Below are 26,187 nucleotides of genomic sequence, written 5' to 3'. Positions count from 1 at the left end.
GAGCATTCCAACAAATAAGAACTGGAAGCTGGTGTTGCTTCAAAACAAGCTTGTTTTTTCAAGCTATCCTAAGCCTCCAGGATTTATATCACAAGAGGATCGCAAAGTCCATTTACTGAACTTCCTTAAGGCATACATGCCAGGTACTTTGAGTAATCCCTCGGAGTTGGACAAAGTGGAATATCTATATTTTGATGGCTTGCTTGCCAGGGCGGTGGCTACATTCCATGATCGGAGATTGGCAAAACTGATATATAAACACAGAGAACACCTAAAGACAAGTGGTGTAAAAATATCAAGATACTTTAAAAATGAGGCCTCTCCTATCCCACTATTCCCCAGTCCTGCAACCTCGACTGCAGCACCTCATCAAAAGGCTGAATACCACACTTTAATTGATATAAAAGCCACTGAGGACTCGCCTAATCACCACCCAGAGTTACTTACTAATGATCTTCAAAGACCAGACTCTCCTGGGACTTTATATGAGGCAAGCTAAGGTAACGGGTTCGAAAGTTTTGAAAATAACTTAATTAACTCCTACTGCGCTCTCCCCCAAGAAACTCAGAACAAAATACTCTATAGACTGAATAACCTTCGTTCTTGTCTGACAAATCTGACGAAGGACCAACTGGGACCACACAACCAAAACATATCTGATTATGTCCCAGATCAGGCTTCAGGCTTCTATCGTCACGAGCTGGATTTATGGGTCGGGAAACCCTCCGTCACCCCAGGCCAATTGGTTGTTGCGGAGATGAATCCATCCTCTCAGATCTTGGAGTCGAAACGCCCCTCATATAACCCAGCTCGCATGCAACCCATCTCAGAGGCAAACCTGGTCACTACATTAGCATGGGATAAAATGAGAGAATTAAATGAGACTGAATTGGGCTCCCCAAATAAAGTCCCCAGCATGGGTGCGCCAGGTTGCAATCTTAGCATTCCACCCTCCTCAAATGTGAGCATACTGAATACATCTTTAAACATCATCGAATTAGCATCTGAACTATCTGAACCCGCTGAAAGGGCTAATAGTAAGAACCAGAGGAACTTGGTGTGACATCCGGAATGCACCACGCATACCTCACTAGCACCCTTAAATCAAAGATCTCTCCAAACTCTTTCTATTATGTCCTGGAATGTAGCTGGACTCTCATGTAAATTAGCTGATTCTGACTTTATAAATTTTCCTGAGTCTTATGATTATAATACTTCTGCAGGAAACCTGGTCTCTTAAACCTTTAAATATTCCTAATTTTATTACTTATAATTTACCTGCTACTAAAATGTCAACAAAAGGTCGCCCTAAAGCTGGTTTGATCTGTGGTATCAAACAGTCTTCTAACTTTAAAATTAATTATATCAGAAATATTGGACAGTATGCACAACTGTTATCATTTTCCATTGTTTACAGGGAAATTCTTCTTTTAAATATATATTTTCCTCCCTTAGAGTTAGAAATTAGACCAGATTATGGTTGGAATATAGTCTCTGAAGAGTTGTATTTAATACGTAGTAAATCCCCAAATATCCCCCTGATTGTAATGGGAGACACCAATGCTCGAATTGGATCAGATAATACAGCTCTCTATAAACACTATGTCTCAAATCTAGCTGAAGATGCCCCACTTCCATTGAGAATAGGGAGGAATTCAAAGGACATCATTATTAATAAAGCGGGAGGAAAACTCTTACAATTGGTTTTAGAATTTAACCTCTCATTTTTGAATGGCTCAATGTGGCCGGATATTCCAGGAAATTTTACCTTCAGCTCCAAAAGGGGTAGGAGCGTAATTGACTATTCTCTAGTTTCCGTTGAAATGTTAAATGAAGTTGCCTCTTTTACAGTTGTACCTCGCTCAGAAAGTGACCACTTCCCAATAGTTTTAGAGATGTACAGGAATCCTAGAAATAATGATATTAGTCCTCTTATTAGTATTGATAAGACTATCTATGCCAAAAGAGTTTATATAAGTGATAAAAATAGGGAGGATCTATTAGCAGTATTTGAAAATAACCCAGTTATTCTCGAACCTGTGGCTAACCAAAATTTGATGCCCTTGGAGGATAATGACTGTTATTATAAGACTATCCAGGAATTATTTTCTTCTTTTTTAGACCCTCAGTTCAGCAACAAACCTTCAAATAAGTATAACTGGTTTGATAAAGATTGTATTAACTATAAGAAAGAACTTAGAACTTGTCTAAAAGAAGCCTACATTACCAACTCTCAAGGTCTCTGGAAGACTTATTTTGAAATGAAAAAAGCTTTTAAGAACATGCTCCTGGAAAAAAAATCTGAGTTCGCACTAGCCAAATGGTCTAAAATTGTTACTGCATTAGAAATTAAAGATACCAAAACTTTTTGGTCACTTCTCTCAATAAAAGATATCACTGATTTCCCTAATATAAGCGATGAGGCTTGGATTTCACATTTTACTGCTGTTTTTTATGATCACCAAGTTTGTAAAAAGGAAAATTTTAAATTTTCTCTGGCAAAAACCACACAATTTCAAATTACTGTTGAGGAGATGAAAAGGATAATCTTTTCGTTTAAGCAAGGGAAATCACCTGGTATGGATGGCATTCCAATAGACCTGTTGAGATTAGATGTAGAATGGTGGGCCAATAAACTTGTACCGCTTTTTAATTCTATCTATCACTCAGCTCTTGTACCTAAGTCGTGGAACAACTCAATAGTGGTACCGATCTTTAAAAAAGGTGATAGGAATTGCCAAGAGAACTACAGGCCTATAAGTTTGTTACCATGCATAAGTAAAATCTATGCCAAATCTCTGCTTATTAAATTGGAAGAATGGATGCTGACAAAAGGTCTACCTGGTAAAGAGCAGGCTGGTTTTAAGGCAGGCTCGTCAACTCTTGACCAGTGTCTAGTGTTAAGTCATCTTGTGGATAAATATGTCATGAGAAATAAACGAAAACTCTTTGTGGCATTTGTGGATTTAAAAGGTGCCTTTGATTCGGTCGACCGCAATAAACTATGGACTAAACTAGAACACCTTGGTATCGACCCATATCTACTTACACTGATTCAAAGTTTACATTCTAATAACCAAATATATGTTAAAGTATCAAAAGATGGTAGACTTGCAGGTCCTATTCTGAATAATCGAGGAGTTAGGCAAGGCTGTATCTTGGCCCCTACCCTATTTAATTTATTTTTATCTGACCTACCATTATTTCTTCAAAACGCAACCACTCATACTCCTTATTTAAACAATAGCCCACTCTTTTTATTACTTTATGCAGATGATGCTGTAATTATTTCACTCTCTGTTTTGGGTTTAAAAAAATTATTTAAGAGTTTCTCAAACTACTGTTCTCTCAATAATCTCAAAATTAATTATGTTAAGACAAAGATTATGCAATTCAGAAAGAGAGGGAACCCAAAAGGCTGTATAATTAATGGGTCATCTAATACAGGAAGTTAAGCACTTCAATTATCTGGGAATCACATTCAAAAATAATATGAATTGGAATACACATATATGTGCTGCAATAGCTAAGGCCAAAGTGACAGCCCACCATATTAAATCCTATTTTTTTTCTCCAGTAGGAAACAGATTTATTCCAGCTGTATTGCAAGTGATTGACATGAAACTCTGTGCCCAACTTCTATACGGCACACCAGTGTGGATTTCAGGTGACCTCAAGAGGTTGGATAAATTTCATGCATCCCTTTTGAGGTCATTATTAGGACTTGCAAACTCTGTAAAATATGAAACAATATGTTGTGAGCTGGGAATACTGCCTTTATCAGTAAGAGCATGGCTGAGGACCTTGAAATATTGGATCTTCCTCCATTATAGAGCCCTATCCCCTAATTCTATACTTTACGATTTTTTAAGTGATAGTGCAATCTACAATCTATCAGTGATTTGTAGGAGAAAACTGGATTCGATAGGGCTCACTCTAACTGATTTTGAAATCTCTGATCCCAAAGATATATGGGAAATTATCAGGAAGACCCTCACAGAAAAAAGTGTTCTCGCCATGCTTGAGGTTGCAAAGCACAGCACCTGCTCTCCTATCCACCTAAATCTCCCTTTGTGTAGAGATTTCCAAAAGGGATACATGACAAATCTGAAGAAACATGAATCGTGTAGGCTGTTTATATTGGCCAGATTTAACATGTTTCCCTCGGCGGTAGTGAGAGGAAGATACTTAGCTATCCCAGAATCAGAGCGTCTCTGTAAATGCAGAAAACAGGAACCCGATACTCTAGAGCATATATTCTTTTCCTGTGATTTTGGCAGCTATGCCAGAAGACAATTATTTGAGGCCCTAAAATTTAATAGACAGTTTTTTACACAACCAACTGTTCAGGACCTGCTGGCGGACAGCGATGATCAAATTACTTTAATAGCGGCTGAATTTTTAAGTGCTGTCCATGAAGAAAGAATGGGCCATGATAAAGAGACTTAGTGGTTTTTAATGGTAGGTGATGTTGCTGTGTTGTATTATATTATTTATGTACATCGATTTATTTTTTGGAGTTAAGAATAGGACTGGGATAAATTGTGTTCGCTGAGCCCGTATTTTATACAGTCTGTATATGATGTTTGTTTGTTAATGTGAGGTGTGATATGCCTAATAAAGGATTTTGAATTTGTAAACACTTGGCAGATGGTAGTGTTAAGTACAAAGCTAGGCTGGTAGCATGAGGCTTTACGGAAAGAAAAGGTGAAAGCTTTGATGAAACCTTTTCTCCTACTGCCAGGAGCAAAAGTGTACGTTTATTGCGAGCTGTTGCAGCACAACGTGGGTTTAAGGCAAATCATTTTGATATTGAAACAGCTTATCTTAATGCAAATCCGCACGAAGAAATTTTAATGAATCAAGCACCAGGATTTGAGGCAGGCGAACAGAATACTGTATACAGGTTACACAAAGCAATTTATGGGCTTAAAGAATCAGCTAGAAATTGGAATGAGTGTCTTGATAATGCTTTTAAAAATCTTGTCATTAAAAGAAGCTTAGCTGATAAAGCCACTCCCGACCTAAGGGGGGGGGGTTGCGGGCTCACACCCCCGTCTACATTTTCACGGGGCTGGCTCCAGCCCCGTGGGACTCAGGGATTTCCCACTCCGATTATTATTCATTACCCACAGCGCCAGCCAATCGGCTGGCGGTAGGGGCGGGGTTAACAAAGGGCATTTAAGGACGGGGGAGCCCTACCTCGCCCCTTTCTTTCCTTACAGCAGCTGCGGTTTTGCGGTGTATCTCTGCTTGTCCGTGGCTGCGTTTTTTCACTGCTTCCAATTTCGCTTATTTTAGAAGTTTGGGTTTTTCTTTGCTCCCCCCCCCCTCGTTTTTATTTCTCAGAGCATACAGCTGCGTTCGGCGGTTCGCGGCAGCGCACGCAGCAGTTATCCTCCTCACTTTTTTCTGTATCCCTGTCCCGGGACCTCACTACCGGCTCCCACCCCGGCTACTATTTGTGGACCGCGCGGCCTTCGCCAGCAGCTTCGCTGCACCCGCGGACAAGAGGGCGCTTTTAGCGGGCAAGCGGTTGCTTCTTCGGATCGAGCGCCTCACTCTCATTGATCCTCACGCTGAGAATACGGCATCGCCAGGTCATCGGAAGGGATTCAAGTCGTGAGCTGCCCCAGCGCTCACGGAGGTTTGAAATTTGTTAGGGCTGCTGCCCACAACGGGGGAGGGAACGCGCCTTAGGTAGCCTCCATTGGGGCGGAATCAGGCATCTTGGTAGAGCTTTGTCCCACGCAGCCGTCTCGGGTGACTGGCTGCGGGTTATTGCGGATTTTAAGAACGCTGGTTAGGTAGCATTGCTTCACTGAGTCCGTTTGTTACGGGGATTGCAGCCGTTGTTCATTTAGGAACAAGGAGCCTTGCCGGCTCTTGCTCATAAGGGGTTTGCGAGCTCGCATTGCCACAGGGGGTCCGCTTGCTACGGAGGAACACAGCCGTTGCTGGTGTGCAAGGAGCCTCGCTGGCTCCTGTGTATAAGGGGTTTGCGTACAGCGCACACCACTTGCTGTAAGAAATTTAGCTGCCTTCCCTTCAGTTGCCATGACTACAGCCGCGTGCAGCCGCCATTTCAGGTGGACCACGTGGTCCCACCGCGGCCATCTTGGGTGAGGCATACCCTTGCCTACAGGCTACCAGCAGCTCCCTTGCAGCCTAGGAACAAGGGGCTACTGTAGCATCATTAATATCTTCATTTCCTTGCTAGAAAAGAGTACTTTTAGCACAATTGCTTGCAGTTCCCAGCAGTTCTTTTCAGTTAGTGGGCTGATTGGTTACAAGTGGTTCCAGTTTACCTTTGGCTCATTGGGCTGCTTGCTTGCTGCATTTAATCCTTTTATTTGTGAACTGTGTCTACTATACTGAGTTACTTTTGTAATTTGTTGCTACGGTATTCGCGAGGGCAAGCCTTTACCCTCGCTGACTGCTTCTTTTCCGAATAGTTTCTGTCTTGCAGCCCGGACCAGCTAGGGGGATTGTTTGTTACAAGGGAGGCTTCCTTTATATATTAGAACATTTAGTTTAATTCATTGATTTTACTGGTTCGGGGGGGGGGGCAAGCTCACAATGCGTTATCTTTAGATCATTGAGCAGCCAGATTAATTTATTTCCTTTGGCTGCCGGATATAAATAATTCCTTCAGGCTTACCTCGGAGGAGGCTGCCTTTGCGTTTAAACTGATTCATTTTCCTATGAATAATTCATTTTATTGTTAAAAATCTTAATTAATTCTGCGGGACTACTTGCGCAATTCTGAAGGGGAATTTATTCCTGGTCATTGAAGTCTCGCTCCTCAGCTGCTGTACAATTCTTTGAGTCTTTGCATTTGGATACATAACAGCTTTAACAATTGATAACCACAACTGTAGGCTGGGTCAGTTCTCACATTTATAAACAATCATTGGTTTTATTTGGAAGTCTTGAATAATTCATTGGTAGTTCCTGGTTTAAATTCATAGAGGGGAGTAATCCCTCGCTTGTAAGAGGCTTGCTTTGCAACTGCATTACTTTTCCTTAGCTGGCGGTTATTTACATTCCTGTGCCGACTATTGCTTACTAATTACCATTGCTTAATTTTAACAAGAGGGTACAGTGGTAATTAATTAGTTAATTAATTTTAATAACAAAAATAATAAATAAATAAATTTTAAATAAACAAATAAGCAAATAAGAGTAATTAATAAATAATAATAGTAATAAATATAAATAAATATAAGTAAATAATAATTTTAAAAAATTATTAATAATAATAATAATAAACAAATAGATAAATACTTGAATACAAACAACTACATAGGCTATCACTATGGCAGAGAGGGGCAATTCTCAGGCACCCCAGATGGGTGGTGCGCTAGTGCCCGTGGCGCCCTGTAACCCACAAGCGTTAGCTCAATTCTTTTCGGCGATACAAACCTTTTACACGCAATGCAGGCCTCCAGTGGCCTAGACTTCCACTATTGTGGAGGTTTCACAAGATTGCATCCCAGACACCCCACGCAGCCAACAGGGCCAGGCAGGACCATCTTCAGCTTCGGCTAGCACGTCGCAGCAGGGCATGGGGTCATCTAGTCGCCCCCAAACGTGTTCACAAACCGCACAGGCACAGAAGGCCAATTCCGGTGCGCAGAAGGCCAAGGCCAGTGCGCAGAAGTCCAAGGCTGGCTCACATAAGTCTAAACAACCTCATGCCGCCCCCTCTAATTCAACCCGGGAAGTAATTGGCGTACCTAGTGTTTTCCAGGACCCTCCAGATCACCACAGTCCGTCGGAGATGTCATCTTCGGATGATGAGTTACCCCCCCAGCAGCAGGCAGTGTCAACTCCCAAGGACCCAGCCCCGCAAGACAGCAGCACCCGCGGAGGGAAGCGGAAAGCGAAGAAGAAGCACGTCTCCAAGAAGAGCAGGAGGGACAGATCCGATTCCGAGGATGAGACAGGTACCTCTTCTTCCGATGATGATAGTGATGCTCCCATGGAAGCGTACTGGGGGGAAAGGCGAAGAGACTGGTGCTCCTTTGTGGATGCATGAGAGGAGGGCCAATTCTCACCGGAATACCTTTAACGGTACCCTTGATTGGAAAGATGGGGCGCTAGTGGAAGATGTTAAGGTTTCAACTCACTTGTCTACTGATTTTATCTTAGGTGTCAGGGAACTGCCATCGAAGGAGCAGGAGGTGAAAGGGCTCACAGAGGCTGAGAGAGAGTATTCAGCTGAGGAGGGAACCAGCAGGGGGAGAGGTGGAGTTCCAAGGGAAAGTGAGTCGGAGGGAGGGCTCAGAGACACTTCCAGCGAAAATAGTGGGGAGGTTTCAGGACCTCCCATAGGGACACCTACTCCTCGCCGGAAACTGTCACGCCGAGAGTCCAGAAGACGCATTTCCGTTAAGGAGCTTTTATGCTGGAAGAAGTTCCGTAAACGCCCACTGTCCGATCCTACGAGCGACTGATGGAGCCATGCTTAAGGAGCTCCGTCACAGACAGAGGTTTGTGGACTTAGCCAAACTCTGAGGGACTAGGACTTTACGCACAAGCAGCTCACCATCCCATCACAGCAATCGGACAGTCCCTGAAAGCAGCTTGTGCAGAGAGGCATCATGAGCAACCCAGCCGGAACCGGGGGAGCAGGAGGAGCTGGAGAGGGTCCAAGCCTGGAAGAAAGGTACAGGGTGTTGGAAGTCCAGCTAGCGCTGCAAACGGCGAGGCTAGAGGAAAGGAGGGCGCAGGATGCAGAAAAGGCAAAAGGCGCTACACTAGCAAGAAAGATGCCAGGATTGGTGCAGAAGTTTGGGGGGGGACCCCAGGAACTATCAAGCCTTTAGGACAGAGATGCAGTATGCTCTCGAGCTGCAGTTTGACGACTTTCCCGACGAGGCATCGCGAGTGGCGTTTGTGGTGGGCCATCTCGAAGGGGGGGCGAGAGACTGGGTTAGACCCCTGATGGCAGGGAATAGTGAAATGCTGAAGGACACGAGGAAGTTTTTCCGCGCCATGGATTTGATGTTTTCCAGCGAGATTGAACAGGGACTGGTGCGCAGACAATTGATGGCTTGTAAACAGGGGAGCCGATCGGTTCGGGAGTACTGGACTGAGTTTACAATGCTGATACATAAATTGGGGTGGGATCTATCGGCGGAACCCATTCAAATGCTTTTTGAAGAGGGGCTTTCTTCGGCGGTGAAAGATGAACTTTCCCGGGCGCCCAGGGCGGAGTCTATGGACCAGCTGACCAAATCAGCGCTGACCATTGGAGCGCGCCAGGAGGCAAGAGCCTTGGAGAAGCGGGAAGGGAAAGGAGAGCGTTGGAGGGATTTCCGCATTCCAGAGATTCCGGAGCCAAATTTCCCGCCAGGAGAGCCGATGGAAATTGGAACAGCGCGCGCGCGCGCAGTTTCAAATCCCAGTGAAGGGAGGAAGAAGGAGGGGAAGAACACCAAGAAATGTTATCTCTGCCAGCAGCCAGGTCACTTTGCCAGAGTCTGCCCGCAAAGAAGGGAATGGCAAGGGATGGCGGGAGCTGTTGGGGGGAAGGAGGAGGGAGTCCAGGAGCCAGTAAAAGCCAACGCCTGGCTGCCACCGTCAGGGCACAGCAGCCAGGCCAAGGAGCAGTAAAAGTGCCCACTCCGGAACCTCCAAGACCAGCCCTAGTAATAGAGGTGTTGCTAGAGCTGGCAAACGGATACCCACTAAAGACAAAGGCGCTGTTGGACTCAGGCAGCTCCTGTAATTTTATGAGTAAGGAGTTTGCAGCTGAACACCAGATACAGATACTCCCTTTAAGCAACCCCCTGCAGGTGACCACGATCGATGGGAGGGAGCTGTTGGGAGGAGAAGTTAGCCTACAGACCGTCCCAATGGTTATGAGGGTGGCCAGGCACACCGAAAGGATAGCGTTCAATGTGGCCACCCTGGGAGGGGCTCCCGTTATTTTGGGAATGAGCTGGCTAGCGTTGCATGATCCGCTAGTGGGCTGGCATCAGAGAGTGGTCTCCTTTGGGTCAGCACATTGCCTGGAACACTGCAGAGAGGGAAAGGTGCTGGAAGGGGCAAAAGCCTTTCTAGCAGGGACGGAAGTGGCGGACAAAGGGAAGGTGCCCAAACAATACGCTGACCTGAGCAAGGTCTTCAGCGAAAGGGAAGCAGATAAACTGGACCTGAGGGGGGCATACAACCTGATACGGATAAGGAAGGGGGATGAATGGAAAACCACCATGTTCACCCCTTTGGGGGCTTTTGAATATCTCGTTATGCCATTCGGATTACAAGGAGGCTCAGCATGTTTTCAATCGTTCATGAACCACGTCCTGGGACCTCTGCTCTACAAGAATTGCGTGGCCTTCCTCGATGACGTGTTGATATATTCAGAGAATGAGGAGCAGCATGTAAAGGATGTCAGGGAAGTGCTGAGCCAACTGCAAGCAAACCAGCTGTGGGTGAAATTGGAGAAGTGTCAGTTTCACACCAAGGAGGTGGAATTCCTGGGGTACCGCTTATCAGACAAGGGATTAGCCATGGATCCAGGCAAGGTCCAGGCGGTGCTGGAATGGAAGACACCGAAAACGAAAAAGGATGTGCAAAGGTTCTTAGGGTTTGGGAACTTTTACCGTAAGTTCATCAAGAACTTTGCCCACTTAACGGCTCCCATCACGGACTGTCTCAGCAGCAAGAAGAAATTTGTTTGGACGGCGGAGGCGGAGCAAGCATTTGAGGAATTGAAAAGGGCATTCGCTTCGGAAGAACAGCTCCTGCATGTGGATTTACAAAAACCAATGAGAGTGGAAACTGATGCCTCAGACCGGGCGGTGGGGGCGGTGCTGCTTCAGCCGGGGAAGAATAAGTCGGAGTGGAGACCGTGTGCCTTCTTTTCGCGTAAGCTGAACAAATCCGAGAGGAACTACACCGTATATGACCGAGAACTACTCGCCATTCACGAAGCGTTCCGGAGATGGAGACATTTACTAATTGGCGCACAGCATAAGGTGCAAGTGTGTACGGACCACAAGAATTTGGAGTATTGGAGAACGGCACGAGTGCTCAACCAACGACAAGTGAGGTGGGCCCAGGAGTTCTCCAAATTCCATTTTGAAATTTGCTATGTGCCAGGTCCAGAAAACATCAGAGCGGACGCTCTCTCACGCAAACCTGAATATTTGGAGGGGGAGGGAGCGCCGGAAGAGAGACATATCATCCCAGAGGACCGCTGGGTGTGTGGGGCGGCCTGGGTGGGGCAAAGGGAACTGGTAGAGGGAACGGTAAATGATGAGTACGCCCAGAATAAGCTCAGAGGTTTAAGGAGAGAGGGAGAAGACCCCGGAGGTTTTGAAGAAAGAAACGGGGCATTGTATTACAAAGGGGCACTATATATACCCGAAGGGGAATTGAGGGGGAGAGTACTCAAACAGCTGCACGACAACCCCACAGCGGGGCATTTTGGGCAACACAAGACCATGTGGTTGGTGACCAGGGAGTTTTGGTGGCCCAAGGTGAGGGAGGATGTACGGGAGTATGTAAGAGGGTGTGACCAATGCCAGAGAGCCAAAGGAGAAAGGCGGGCGCCAGCGGGGTTATTAGAACCGTTACCCACACCAGAACGACCGTGGGAGGCGGTATCGATAGATTTTATGACTGATCTGCCTAAATCCCAGGGGAAAACCGCCATACTAGTCGTAGTAGTATGGCTAAGATGGGCCACTTTGTAGCTTGCTCACATGCAGTCACGGCGGAAGAGACAGCGAAATTGTTTGTAGAACATATTTTTAGGCTGCATGGCGCCCCCTTGAGGGTGGTCTCTGACAGAGGGAAACAGTTCACGTCCAGATTCTGGAGGAAACTTATGAGCTTGTTGCACGTAGAGGTCAACTTTTCGACTGCCAGGCACCCTGAAACCAATGGGCAGGCGGAGAGAGCAAACGGTATCCTCCAACAATACCTGAGGTGTTATGTTAATGACAGAGAGAACGATTGGGTCGAAAAGTTGGCGCTAGCGGAATTTGCCTACAATAATGCGGAGAATGTGTCCACCGGGATGAGCCCCTTTTTGGCTAATTATGGGTGCCACCCCAGGGCGTTTCCAGGGGGAGGAGGGGAGAGATGGAGTGTCCCGGCCGCCGAACATTTTGTAGAAGAAATGGAAGCGATCCATCGTCAACTCCAACTCAACTTAGAAAGGGCCAAAGAAGAATATAAGAGGCAGGCAGACAAGAGCAGAAGGGAAGGTGAAACCATTAGGGTGGGGAGTCAGGTCTGGCTGTCAACCCAAGGGTTGCCGTTCAAGGGGGGTTGCAAGAAATTGAGACCCAAAAGATTGGGACCATTTGAGGTCATCCAACAGGTCAACCCAGTGGCTTTCAGACTCCGGTTACCGAACCACATGAAACTGCACCCAGTATTCCACAGGTCATTACTGTCCCCATATAGGGGGGAAGGTGAAGGGGTATCCACACGGGGGCCAGTCTTAGAAGAAAGGGAAAGCAGCAACCATGTGGCGGAGATCATCGACTCCAGGTGGAAGGGTAATCAGGTGGAGTATTTGGTCGCGTGGGAAGGGGAACCGGAGTCGGAAAACACCTGGGTGACGGCAGAGGAGGTCAGTGACGAGATCTTGATCGAAACGTTCCACCAAAGGTTCCCCAGGAAACCTCAGCCAGTAGCGAGGTTCCGGAGGGAGTACTTTGGCACCACCGACGATGAGGAGGAACTGGAAGGATTCAGGGAATCGGAGTTGGAAGAAGGAACAGACTCCGATGAGGAGGAGTACTTGGAAACCGGAAACAGCAACCGGTGGAGGGAAGTGTTCGAAACTTCGGAAGATGAGGGAGGTTCTTTCAGGGGTTTTGCTCCCTCGCCTCCCGCAGAGGAGGGGAGGGAAGGGGGTGAAGGGGGCCCTGGAGGGGAGGTGGATGTCAGGGAACTGCCATCGAAGGAGCAGGAGGTGAAAGGGCTCACAGAGGCTGAGAGAGAGTATTCAGCTGAGGAGGGAACCAGCAGGGGGAGAGGTGGAGTTCCAAGGGAAAGTGAGTCGGAGGGAGGGCTCAGAGACACTTCCAGCGAAAATAGTGGGGAGGTTTCAGGACCTCCCATAGGGACACCTACTCCTCGCCGGAAACTGTCACGCCGAGAGTCCAGAAGACGCGTTTCCGTTAAGGAGCTTTTATGCTGGAAGAAGTTCCGTAAACGCCCACTGTCCGATCCTACGAGCGACTGATGGAGCCATGCTTAAGGAGCTCCATCACAGACAGAGGTTTGTGGACTTAGCCAAACTCTGAGGGACTAGGATTTTACGCACAAGCAGCTCACCATCCCATCACATTAGGTAACCACCTTTCTAAGAGAAAAAGGGATAAGATTCTGAATGGGGATTTCATAGATATGTTCACGTTGCTACCGCCGGCACAAATAGAATAGAAATAGAAAGAAATAGAAATAGAATAGAAATATCTTTATTGTCATTGCCCCCTCTCAGGGACAACGAAATTACTTGACTGCTCCATAAAAACACTAATTAAAACAATACAGTATAATACAGCAAGGAAGATTAGATGACTTTCAAAGTCCAGGCTTCCCATTCAGGGCTGAGATCGCTCTGGAGAAGAAGCTGTTCTTAAGACGGCTCGTTCTTGTCTTCATCGTCCTGTATCTCCATCCCGATGGCAGGAGCTCGAAGAGACAGTGACCAGGATGCGATGGATCTTTTACTATGTCCAGTGCCTTCCTATGGCACCTTGTGGCATAAATCTGCTCTAAGGTGGAGAGTGGGCAGCCAACAATGCTCTCTGCTGCCTTAACAACTCTACACAACCCCATCCTGTCCTGGGTAGTACAGCTTCCGTACCACACACATAAGCCATAAGTGAGCACGCTCTCAATGGCACAGTGATAGAAGGCAAGCAGCAGTTTCTGCGGAAGATGGTTTTTCCTTAGAATTCTCAAAAAGTACAGTCTCTGCTGCGCCTTCTTCACAAGCCCCCTTGTGTTGACACTCCAGGACAGATCCTCTTGTAATTCAATGCCCAAAAATCTGAACGTTGTTACCCTCTCCACACAGACCCCATCAATCAAAAGTGGCTGGATATTGCTCTTCTGTCTCCTGAAGTCCACCACAAGCTCCTTTGTCTTCCTTGTATTTATGAGCAAGTTGTAAATAAAAGGGAAAGGGGAGAAAAAGAGGTATTATGGTAAGAAAAGATATAGGTCCCCTCGGGCGGAGCGTACATTCGAGAACTGGCTCAATGGCTACCAGGTATTCATGGGGATAGTCTTAGGATGTTATCCAAAACGTGGGTTGCACCTTGCATCTTACCTGGCGCATGTTAGAAGGGCTCGTGAATTAGCAGGAGATGTGGCTGCCATCTCGTACGACAAGGATTTTCATAGAAATGCCTCGCTGTTGTCGTCCACACACTGGGATCAGAGGAACAACAACTACTGGATGGAGCATGTGGGGCCTTACATCGAAAAGAAAACACACGACCAATCAAAATCCAGTAAGGCGGACACGAAACGTCGTAAGCAGTGCTGGGATTTCAATAAAGGGGCCTGCCAGCGCACCTCTTGTAAGTACTTGCACGAATGCGAAAAGTGTTCAGGCAGCCACCCGGCTATCAACTGCTACAAGAGCAAGCAGCAGCCTTTTCGGGGGGCAGGGGTCACCTCCACCAGGGAAGCCGGGGTGCCCCCTCAGGTGTGTCAGGACCTGTCCACGGGGCAGCAGGAAATCGCTACTAATTTGTCTCTTGACTTAGCTCACTCTCCGATTAAGCTCCAACCCCTTAGAACGCTGTTAGATCTATATCCTAATAGGCAAGCTGCCCTTCTTCTATGGGAAGGGTTTTCCCAAGGGTTCGGAATTCCAGTGGCTTTCACCCCCAATTCCGGTTGCCCCCCCAATCAGAAGTCAGTTTTGGAGAGAGCAGACATAGCGGCAAAAAAGATACAGAAGGAAATTTTGGCTGGTAGGGTGGCTGGACCATTTGCAGAACCTCCCATTGATCAGCTGCATATTTCGCTGCTTGGCATTGTTCCCAAAAAGGCCCCTGGGGAATTCTGGATGCTACATAACCTCTCTTACCCAAAAGGGGCTTCAGTTAACGATGCTATCCCCCAGGAGCTGTGCACGGTAAAATATGCATCCTTTGATCAGGCTGTAAAACTGGTTCGGGGTTTCGGCAGGGGTGCTTTCATGGCCAAATGCGACATCGAATCCACATTTCGCCTTCTCCCTGTCCACCCTGAGGACTATCGTCGGTTAGGCTTTAAATTCCAGGGTGCGTGTTTCATTGATAAAGCTATGCCAATGGGATGTTCAATTGCCTGCGCTGCTTTCGAGACCTTCAGCACCTTCCTTGAATGGGCGCTGAAATTTAAATCTGGTTTTGAAGGGGTGGGGCATTACTTGGATGACTTTATTTTGGTCGCAAGTAATGCAAATGACTGTACGGCCTTGCTACAGGCATTCATGTCCATGGCGGAAGAGCTGGGGGTCCCTTTAGCGAATGAAAAGACTGAGGGTCCAGTCACTACAATGACTTACCTGGGCATTGAGCTTGACACTATTGCCCAAACATCTCGCCTTCCTGCCGAGAAGTTGGTGGCCCTTAAGGATCTCATTTCACAACTATTGCCCTTTAAAAAGGTTACCCTCAAGCAAAGGTCACCTTAACTTCGCGTGCCGAGTGGTTTCACCCGGTCACCCCTTTTGCGGATGGCTGGCTAAGTTGCCAGCAGGTTTACAGTCACCACATCATAGGGTGCGCCTCTCGAAGGCAGTAAAATCGGATCTCCAGGTCTGGCTGCAATTCTTAGATGGCTATAACGGAATTTCACTTTGGCAAGATAGGATGGCCCTTCAAATCGATTTTCAGGTCCATTCAGACGCAGCAGGTTCTTTGGGGTTTGGTGTCTACTTCAGAGGTCAGTGGTGCGCACAACAATGGCCCTCTTCATGGCAGGGAAAACCCATACTACGCGACTTAACATTCTTAGAATTCTTCCCTATCGTAGTCGCAATTCATCTATGGGCCGAGCAATTTAAAGACCGCAGGGTCTGCTTTTGGACGGACAACAGGCAGTGGTGTCCGTCTTAAATAGGCAATCCTCTCATTCGCCTAGAGTAGTGTCGCTTTTGCGTTATTTTGTCCTTTCCTGCCTTTGGCTAAACTTATATGCCTCAGCCAAATTCGTACCAGGTATCGATAACAATATTGCGGATGCTCTGTCTCGTTTCCAGACGGATCGCTTTCGCTTATTGGCGCCAGATGCGCAGCAGCTGCCACAGCCGTTTCCGGAGCACCTCTGGAGTATTGGCAACGAGAAGCTATAAAGGGAGTATTGTCAGCAGTTGCACCCTCAACCCTACGATCCTATAACAAGGCGTGGTTAGATTTCACGTTATTTCGTCGGAAGAAAGGACTATTTAAGCCGGGCAGGCCCCCGACTAAGTCGGAGGTTATAGAATACCTTGTACGCCTCCGCGACCTAGGGCGGGCCCCCAAAACCCTCAATATTCATTCCGCAGCAATATCGTTCTTCTCCAAAGCGCTGTTCTCAGTCGACCCCTGTGCACACTTCGTGGTGCGGAAGATGCTGGAGGGCTGGTGTAGGTCTCGGCCTCCTAGTTCCGACAGCAGAAGACCCATAACTTATGACATACTTACGCAAATACGTAAGAAGCTCAGGGCCATCTGCTGGTCCGGGTACAAGGCCAGGTTATTTTCCACTGCATTTTCCTTCGCCTTCTTTGGCGCCTTACGCATAGGCGAGGTGGTCTGTGAGGAACAACTGGGTAGTAACAACAGGGGGCTCCTCCTTGAGGACGTGACCTTGTCAAGCTCAGAGGTAATCCTGAAAATACGCAGCTCAAAGACCGATCAGCTTGGCAGAGGGGCACTAATCCGCTTGCAGGCCACTCAGAAGGCCGGCCATTGCCCAGTAAAGGACGCAAGGAAGTTTCTGTGCTTAAGACCAAAAACAAGTGGCCCTTTCTTCATACATGTAGATGGCTCTCGCCTGTCAAAACACCAGTTCACAAAGGTTGTGCGCAAGGCAATCACGGCCATTGGGCTTCCATCTGAGGAGTACGCTGCACACTCTTTCCGCATAGGGGCTGCAACCACTGCTGTGCACATGGGTTTGCCGGCGGAGAGGATAATGGACATGAGTCGGTGGAAGTTGAATGCTTACAGGGGATACATCCGGAAACCAAACTAACGCCCCCCCCTTATTCCCCATCTGCCCCCTGATCCGGCTCTCTTGTTCTCTTCTATTTCAGGTGTCGGGGCGGTGCATCTGTGGATCATTGGCCATAGCATTGTCCACTGGGCGAGAGCGCGGGCAGTTGCCAGGGGCTGGGGCGGCAATCTGCAACTTCCAAACAATGTAGAAGTGTCCTGGATTGCACGTTGAGGAATGCGTTGGGTAGAATTCTTCCCAGCAGTAACAAAAAGAATTGCAGTTGAAGGCCCACCCGATACACTGGTCATCCAACTGGACGAGAACGACCTGGCTTACAGAAAGGGGGTGGACTTAATGTGGAATGTTTTCAAGGACCTGGAGGAGTTGCGGGCCTCTTATTCGAATCTGGCAATTATCTGGTCATCTCTGCTTGAGAGGCGCTGTTGGCGGGACGCCACAAATCCCGTGGCTGTGAATAAGGCCAGGAGGATCCTGGAGTGCTCGGTGGCGCGTAGAGTGGCTGCGATGGGTGGCAGGGTCATTGAGCACCAATGCATCCAGTTTAGCAAGGAAGCACTCTACCGCGGGGATGGCGTGCATCTCTCCGATGCTGGTAACGATATTTGGCTGGCTGACATTTTTCAGGGGATCAGGGATTGGTTACAGGTCTGAGGGTATTGGCGGTGAGCCTGGCTCGTGTGGCGGTAGGCATTGTCAGGGGTATTGTTATGCAAATGAAGTCGGGGGAGGAGCGCCATCACCTCCCCCAAATCTTGATGGGTAGTTCGTTAAAGGACTCTGGGGGGCGTCGCCTTGTCCAAAACCTACGGAGGCTAGGGCCTAAAGCGCGCTCCCGAGCGGTAACCCCTTGGGGAGCGCCTAGGGATGTGCATCTCGGGGGCTCCCCCTGTTGGTGCTTAACCCTTCCCGGTTAGACCGGATAGTCTGTTAGGGCCAATGCCTAAAAGCCAATACCACTCTTACCTGTAATCAATAAAGTTGTGGCCATTTTCGCCCATTAACCAAAATTCTGGTGTCTGGTGTCCTTATTTACTCCATCTGTGGGAGGGGGCGGGAATTGCCACGCAACTGCTTGTACACTAAAGGAAAGGGTGATAAACAAGAATTAAGTTTGTCTTATGTTGATGATTTGCTTTATTCTACAAAAAATGACAAGCAAGTGGAAAAATTTGCAGAACAACTAAGAAAAGAATTTAAAGTAAGAGATTTGGGTCCAGTGAAAAATTATCTCGGTCTAGAAATTCAAAGGACAAACGATGGAAGTTTTTTGTTGAGTCAAAAAGAGAAAATAATGGGATTACTTGAAAGAAACAATATGCAAAACAGCAAGGGAGTAAAAACCCCAAGGGAGATAGTTTTTTTCAAGAATGAAGGAGAATGCACAGAACCAGTAAATCCTGAAATGTACCTGTCAGGGAATCAGGAGCAGGAGCACTGGGGAGAGAGGATTGGGAGAGCGAAGGGGAAGAATCTGAGGGCAGCGTAGGGGAGTATGACAGTGGCCCGAGAGATTCCATGAGCTTCTCCAGCGAATCAGAAGATTCCCAGAAGGGGGCGCCGATGGTCAGGGCAAGGGGGGTCCCAGGGGGGACGCACCAGAAACAAGGAGCCAGAGGGGAACCCCAAAGCAGCAGTGGAGGATCGGGACCAGTTTCCCCACCAGAGCATAGTGGGGGGGAGGAGTCACATGTGTCAGGGCCAGCGTCTCCTCCAGAGAGGGAGTCAGGGCTGACCACGCCTCCATCGGAGAGTGGGGGAACGGAAGGGAGGTCAGTTGCAGCTAGCCCCCCCGAAGGGGGAAGCAGTGGCAGCAGCAGTGAAACGGTCAGGAGGAAAGCTGCTGGCTGGGCGCGCGCGCCAAGTTCAAATGTGCAGGCGCGCGGAACAGCAGGAGACCCGGATGGGGAACCAGCTCCTAAAGCCCGCCGGAGGGAGGGAGAAGGCTCAGGGGAATCAGCGGGAGAAGAGGCTAGAAAGGGCGGAACCCCGGCGGGCAGGCGGACCCAGAGGAGGAAGGAGCAGCGGAGAAGGTGGAGCAAGGCTAGGATCTTAAATTGGTGTCAGGGGGGAGGAGACTCAGACGGAGCATCAGTGGTCTGACACTTTAGACGTGGGGCTGCGCGCTGCGGCTCTGGAAGTGAAACTGAACTTCAATAAAGACTTTTATACTTAACAACGAAGCAGCGTTGGTCCTTTGTGAGCTGGGACCTAGGGCAGCCCTGACAGTATGCTCCGTCTCCAATAAAAACCTCGCAGCGTGAGTTGGTGCAGCGAGGGGCAAGACTTGGTGTTTTGCGAGCTCACGAAGATAGGCAAAGATGACTACAGAGAGCCAGGTGAAAGAACTGCAAGAAGCAGTCACGACGCTTTACGCAGAAGTAGCAGCATCCAGGAAAAGAGAAGAAGAAGCAGTAGCGCTCTGCCGGGATCTGCAGGCCAGGTGGGACCGTTGGGGGAAAGAGGGGCTGCCAGGACCCAAACCGGAGGGAGTTGGCCTCGGGAAGAGGGGGGGCAGCCTAGTAGCCCACTTTGATGGGAACCTGCAGCAATACCCTAACTTCAGAGCTGACGTGGTTTACGCGCTCAATTTGCTTCGGAAAGACTTTAGAGATGAGGAAGAGAAGGTGGGCTTCATAATCACTCATTTGCATGGGGAAGCAAAAGCGTGGCTGCGGAATTTGTGGCGCGAAAAAGACCCCGCCCTCAAAGATTCCGATGCATTTATCAAAGCTATGGACGCTTGCTTTAAATCTACGGTAGATGTAGATATTGCTCGGAGGGAAATGCATGGACTACAGCAAGGGAAAGCGACGGTGAGGCAATATCACTCGCGCTTTTTTGCCTTACTGAACGTGCTGGGCTGGGAGAAGGACTCTATTGCTGTCAGAGACCTGTTCTGGGAGGGGCTAAGTGGAGAGGTGAAAGATGAGCTGGCAAGAGGGGAACGACCCCAAAGTACCCAAGAAGTTGCCCAAAGAGCGTTGGCAATTGGTGTGCGCCTGGAAGGACGCCCTTGGAGCAGGGAGGAAGGACGTAAGGCAAGCACCCCAGCCAGGACAACCCCTTTCTTTCCCAGAGAGGCGGGGCGGGCGCTGTCCATGCCTCCTTTGGGAAGGGGAGAAGAGCCGATGGAGATTGGTGGTGCCAGGGCTCAGACTGCCAGCAGAGCCCAAACACCGGGAGCAGTCAAGGGGAAGGCTCCTAGAGGGACCAGGAAGTGCTACATCTGTGACAGTGCACAGCACATGGCCAAAGAGTGTCCCCAGAGGCTCCAGAAGCACACTGCAGCCTCAGCAACAGTAAAGGGAACAGGTGAGCAGCCGAAACAGCTGCAGGGGGAAGAAGAAGCCTGGTTGGAAACAGAGCCACTGGGGCCCAACCAGGCAAGTCAGTGAAGCAGTCCCCAGAGATTTTACAGCCCACAGACCCCCTCCCACCCAAACCAGTGGTGCAACTCACCGCATCGCTCCAGTTGCCCAATGGGCACACCATGCAAGTACCAATAACCATTGACTCTGGGAGCAACGCAGACTTTATTGGAGTGGACTTTATCAAGCAACATCGCATAGCACTCATGCCAGCCACGATGCCCCTAAACGTCGTCACGGTCGATGGCAGGAAGCTACTGGGAGGAGAGGTGGTACAGCAAACACCACCGATGGTGATGCAAATTGGAAACCACCGCGAAGTCATCAGCTTCAACGTCACCCACCTGTCGGACACGCCCATAGTGTTGGGTATGAGTTGGCTGGATAGGCACAGCCCGGCATTAGCATGGTACCAGCGGCAGTTGACCTTCTGCTCTTCCTACTGCGCAGAACACTGCATCCAGACCCGCCAGGAGGAGGAGGGGCAAGAGGATGAACCGCAGCTACACCTAGGCATGGTGCAAGCGGTACCCAACAAGTACAAGGAGTTTTTGGAGGTCTTCTGCGAGAGGGAAGCAGATAAGCTGCCTCCCCACAGGCCTTACGACTGCAAGATTGACCTCCTGCCGGGAGCGACGCTGCCGACTGGGAAACTGTATTCCATGTCTGAAGATGAACTGCAAGAACTCAGGGAGTTCATAGATCACAACTTGAAGCGGGGGTTCATCCAAGAATCTAAAGCAGTGGGGGGCAGTCCCGTGTTTTTCGTGAAGAAGAAGGACACGCCCCAACGGAGACTCATAGTTGATTATAGGACCATAAATTCCAAAACAAAGCCCGCAGCATTCCCCATGCCCAAGATCGACGACCTGCTCGCGACGGTGAGGAAGGGACGGATCTTCACCAAGTTGGATCTACGAGGGGCGTACAACCTTATACGCATGCGGGAGGGCGATGAGTGGAAGACAGCCATGTTTACACCTTTAGGCACCTATGAATATCGCGTAATGCCTTTTGGTCTGCAAAATGGCTCCCATACCTTCCAAGCTTTCATGCATCACGTGTTAGCGGGACTCCTCTACAAGAAGTGCGTCTGCTTCCTGGACGACATCCTGATCTTCTCGGAATCGCAGGAGGCTCACGAGAGGGACGTCAAGGAGGTCCTGCAGAGGCTACGGGAGCACAGACTTTACGCCAAATTAGAGAAGTGCCAGTTCGACATGACGGAGGTGGATTTTCTGGGCTACAAGCTGTCCGACAAGGGACTCGCCATGGACAGCGCCAAGGTCCGTGCGGTGTTGGACTGGAAGAGCCCGCGCAATCGGAAGGAGGTCCAGAGGTTCGTCGGCTTCGCCAACTTTTATCGCAAGTTCATCAAAGGGTTCGCGAAGGAGACGGCGGCCATCACGGACACCCTCAGCTCCAAGAAGAAGAAGTTCACCTGGACGGACCAGGCGGAGCAGTCCTTTCGGAGACTCAAGCGTCTCTTCGCGTCCGAAGAACAGCTGCTACATGTAAACCCCAGCAGACCAATGAGGGTTGAGACGGACGCCTCAGACAGAGCGGTGGGGGCCGTCCTGTTGCAGCAAGATCCGCAAGGGGAATGGAGTCCGTGCGCATTCTACTCCAGGAAACTCAGCAAGGCGGAACAGAACTACACCATCTGGGACAGGGAGTTGCTGGCCATTCATGCAGCTTTCAAGGCGTGGCGGCACTTCCTCGTTGGAGCCAGACACACAGTGCAAGTCCGCACGGACCATAAGAACCTGGAGTACTGGCGCACGGCGCGGTTCCTGAATCAGAGACACATCCGCTGGGCGGAGTTCTTTGCGGATTTCGATTTCCGGATAGAATACATCCCGGGAGACAACAACGTCATGGCGGATGCACTATCCAGGAAGCCGCAGTATCTCGAGGAAGCGGCGCCGGTGGCGGCCAAGCACATTTTCGCACCGAAAGCGTGGGCGTGCGCTTCAGCTGCCGTGGACCTGGACGCGGTGCGTCGAGCGCTGCAGACGGATTCGTTCGCACAATCCAAGATGGAGGAGGTGCGAAAAGGCACAGCGAAGGACGACGAGTTCCAGATACGAGACGGACTGCTCATCCGCAAAGGGGCTCTCTACGTGCCCGGAGACGACCTCCGCGCGAAAGTCTTGCAGCAGCTACACGACGCGCCCAGCGCTGGGCACTTCGGCAAGGACAAGACGGCGGAATTAGTAACCAGAGACTTTTGGTGGCCCAAGGTGAGGGGAGAAGTCGCGGATTACGTCTCCAGGTGTGACACCTGCCAAAGGGCCAAGCCAGTACACAGGAAGCCGGCGGGTCTACTAGAACCCCTACAGACGCCGCTCGAACCGTGGGAGAGAGTGGCCCTGGACTTTGTCACAGATCTGCCCAGCTCGCGAGGCAAAACAGCGGTGCTCGTGGTCGTAGACATGTTCACCAAGATGGCGCACTTTATTCCGTGCGCGAAGGTGGCCACAGCGGAACAGACCGCCAAGCTGTTCATAGACCACGTGTTCAAAGCTCACGGCTTGCCGCGGTCCATCCTGTCCGACCGGGGTCGCCAATTCGTCTCGAGCTTCTGGCAGAAGCTGCTGGGCATCCTGAACGTCAAGATCAACTTAGCGTCGGCACGACACCCGCAGACCAACGGACAAGCGGAGAGGGTCAACGCCATCATGCAGCAGTACCTGTGATGCTACGCCAATCAACAACCCTCGACCTGGGTGGACTACCTACCGCTGGCCGAGTTTGCCTACAACAACACGAAGCACGGGTCTACGGGAGTGACACCGTTCTTCGCCAATAATGGGCGGCATCCCAGAACTTTCCCGGGGTTAGAGACGAAGGGGGAGGGGGAGCCAAGGGGAGCAGAGCACTTAGCAGCAGAGTTACAGGAGGTCCACGAGCAACTCCGAAGGCAATTGGAACTGGCGAAACACGCCTACAAAATGCAGGCAGACAAGCACAGGAGGGTCGGGGAGGACATCCAGGTGGGGGACTGGGTCTGGTTAGCAGCCCAGGCAGTGCCGGCCAGGACGCTAGCTAAGAGGAAGCTCAAGCACAAGCAGCTGGGACCTTACCAGGTCGCGGCACAAATCAATCCAGTGGCCTTCCGGTTGACACTCCCGGAGGGCTCCAGAATGCACCCAGTCTTTCATAGGTCAGTGCTCACACCCTACAGGGAACCCCACAGGTTTCAGGCGACAGGGAACGTGCCAGACACACTTAGTGAATCTCCGAAGAGGGAGGGGTCACGGAGGGCGACGCCACTCAACGAGGTCACGGAGATTTTGGACTCGAGGTGGGGGGAAGAGGGGGTGGAATACCTCCTCGCCAGGGAAGGTACCCCAGCCAGTGCCAACAGGTGGGTACCGTGCTATGCCGTGGAGGAGCACTATCTTAAAGACGAGTTCCATGCACTCTTCCCACACAGACCTATGCCGGCAGAGTTTTTCGACGACTGGCTCTTCACACCCACACTGTCAGCCAGTACGTTCCAGGGTTTTTCATCAGCTGAAGAGATGACGCCGGACACTAGCTCCTCGGAGGGGTCTCTCTCGGGGTTTGCCACAGACCGCTCCTATTGGTGGGACACTCAACCGGAGGTGGGGTGGCACAGGGAGCTGCTGCGGGGACCTTTGCAAGCAGTCTCACCAGAGGTACCCGGGGGAGGGGAGGACATGGACGTGTTGGGGGAGGATCCTGGATTCGAGCACATCAGCAGAGAGATGGAAGCAGAGGAAATCGACGTCGACGAGCCCGTTGCGGTTGGGCTGGATCCAGTGGACCAGCTACACACCAGGGGGGAAGAATGGTATTCCGCACTCACACCCACAGGACTGGAGCACCCGGAACCCACACCCGAAGAGGGGGAGGGGGGAAGGGGGGGCTTCGAGGGGGGGATGGATGTCAGGGAATCAGGAGCAGGAGCACTGGGGAGAGAGGATTGGGAGAGCGAAGGGGAAGAATCTGAGGGCAGCGTAGGGGAGTATGACAGTGGCCCGAGAGATTCCATGAGCTTCTCCAGCGAATCAGAAGATTCCCAGAAGGGGGCGCCGATGGTCAGGGCAAGGGGGGTCCCAGGGGGGACGCACCAGAAACAAGGAGCCAGAGGGGAACCCCAAAGCAGCAGTGGAGGATCGGGACCAGTTTCCCCACCAGAGCATAGTGGGGGGGAGGAGTCACATGTGTCAGGGCCAGCGTCTCCTCCAGAGAGGGAGTCAGGGCTGACCACGCCTCCATCGGAGAGTGGGGGAACGGAAGGGAGGTCAGTTGCAGCTAGCCCCCCCGAAGGGGGAAGCAGTGGCAGCAGCAGTGAAACGGTCAGGAGGAAAGCTGCTGGCTGGGCGCGCGCGCCAAGTTCAAATGTGCAGGCGCGCGGAACAGCAGGAGACCCGGATGGGGAACCAGCTCCTAAAGCCCGCCGGAGGGAGGGAGAAGGCTCAGGGCAATCAGCGGGAGAAGAGGCTAGAAAGGGCGGAACCCCGGCGGGCAGGCGGACCCAGAGGAGGAAGGAGCAGCGGAGAAGGTGGAGCAAGGCTAGGATCTTAAATTGGTGTCAGGGGGGAGGAGACTCAGACGGAGCATCAGTGGTCTGACACTTTAGACGTGGGGCTGCGCGCTGCGGCTCTGGAAGTGAAACTGAACTTCAATAAAGACTTTTATACTTAACAACGAAGCAGCGTTGGTCCTTTGTGAGCTGGGACCTAGGGCAGCCCTGACAGTACCATTCAGTAGTTGGAAGTTTATTATACATTTCATTGTGGACCAGACCAGATTTGAGTTATGCACTTGGAATACTGAGCAGACTAGTAAGCTATCCCACAGAAAATGCCTGGAAGGGTTTTGTAATGCGTATGGGTTGCTCGTGCGTAAACTGCCGCCTCTCAAGGCTAAATTGCCTTGTTAAACCTTTCTGACTGGACAGCCCTTCTCACCGTGGCTGCCTCAGTCGCTAGCAGAATCCGTCAGTGGGCGTTTCTTAAACGTCTTCCAACATAAAAGTGTTACGGAAAAGGAGCAATGCAGCAGCGTGCTCCAGGTGGCTGGATAGCCAAACAGGATGTTGATGTTTTGGGACTGTACCGTGGGAACAAAGGACAGTCTATTCAGTGTACTGAGCACCGGATGTTAGCTCAGAGTGTCACATGATCTGTACTGGAAGTACAGGGGAGGAGTTATTCTCTCTCTGCTGTTGGAGTTAAGAGAGAGCAGACACGTTTTCTCTGTACTGCTGGAAAGACAGGAACAAAGGCATGTAAATACATTTCTGTCTGTCTCTCTCCCCTCCCTGGGGATGGTAGGGGAGGAGTGGTGTGTTCTTCTCACGTTGAGAAGGATCGCCGATTGAGATCTCGCCTGATCTTGCCGGGAGTCGCAGACAGGGAGGTCAACAAGGATTCAAGCCGGGCACCTGGAGGGTGGCCAATTCCTCTGACTAAGGCTTGAAACCGACAACTGGTAGCAGAAGCCGATGGTTATCTGATCCATGGGAATCAGCATGAGAGGTGAGAGGTCGATGGATCGTTTGCCATCCTCTGCACCAAAGGAAAGAAGATAACGTCTGCGTGCAGCCAGAAGCTGAACAGACGGCTGGACACCGAGAGGGGGTGTT

This window comes from Podarcis raffonei, chromosome W (genome assembly GCF_027172205.1).
Source record: "Podarcis raffonei isolate rPodRaf1 chromosome W, rPodRaf1.pri, whole genome shotgun sequence".
NCBI classification, from domain to species: domain Eukaryota; kingdom Metazoa; phylum Chordata; class Lepidosauria; order Squamata; family Lacertidae; genus Podarcis; species Podarcis raffonei.
The sequence above is the reverse complement of the archived record's forward strand: the minus strand, read 5'-3'. Positions refer to the sequence as shown.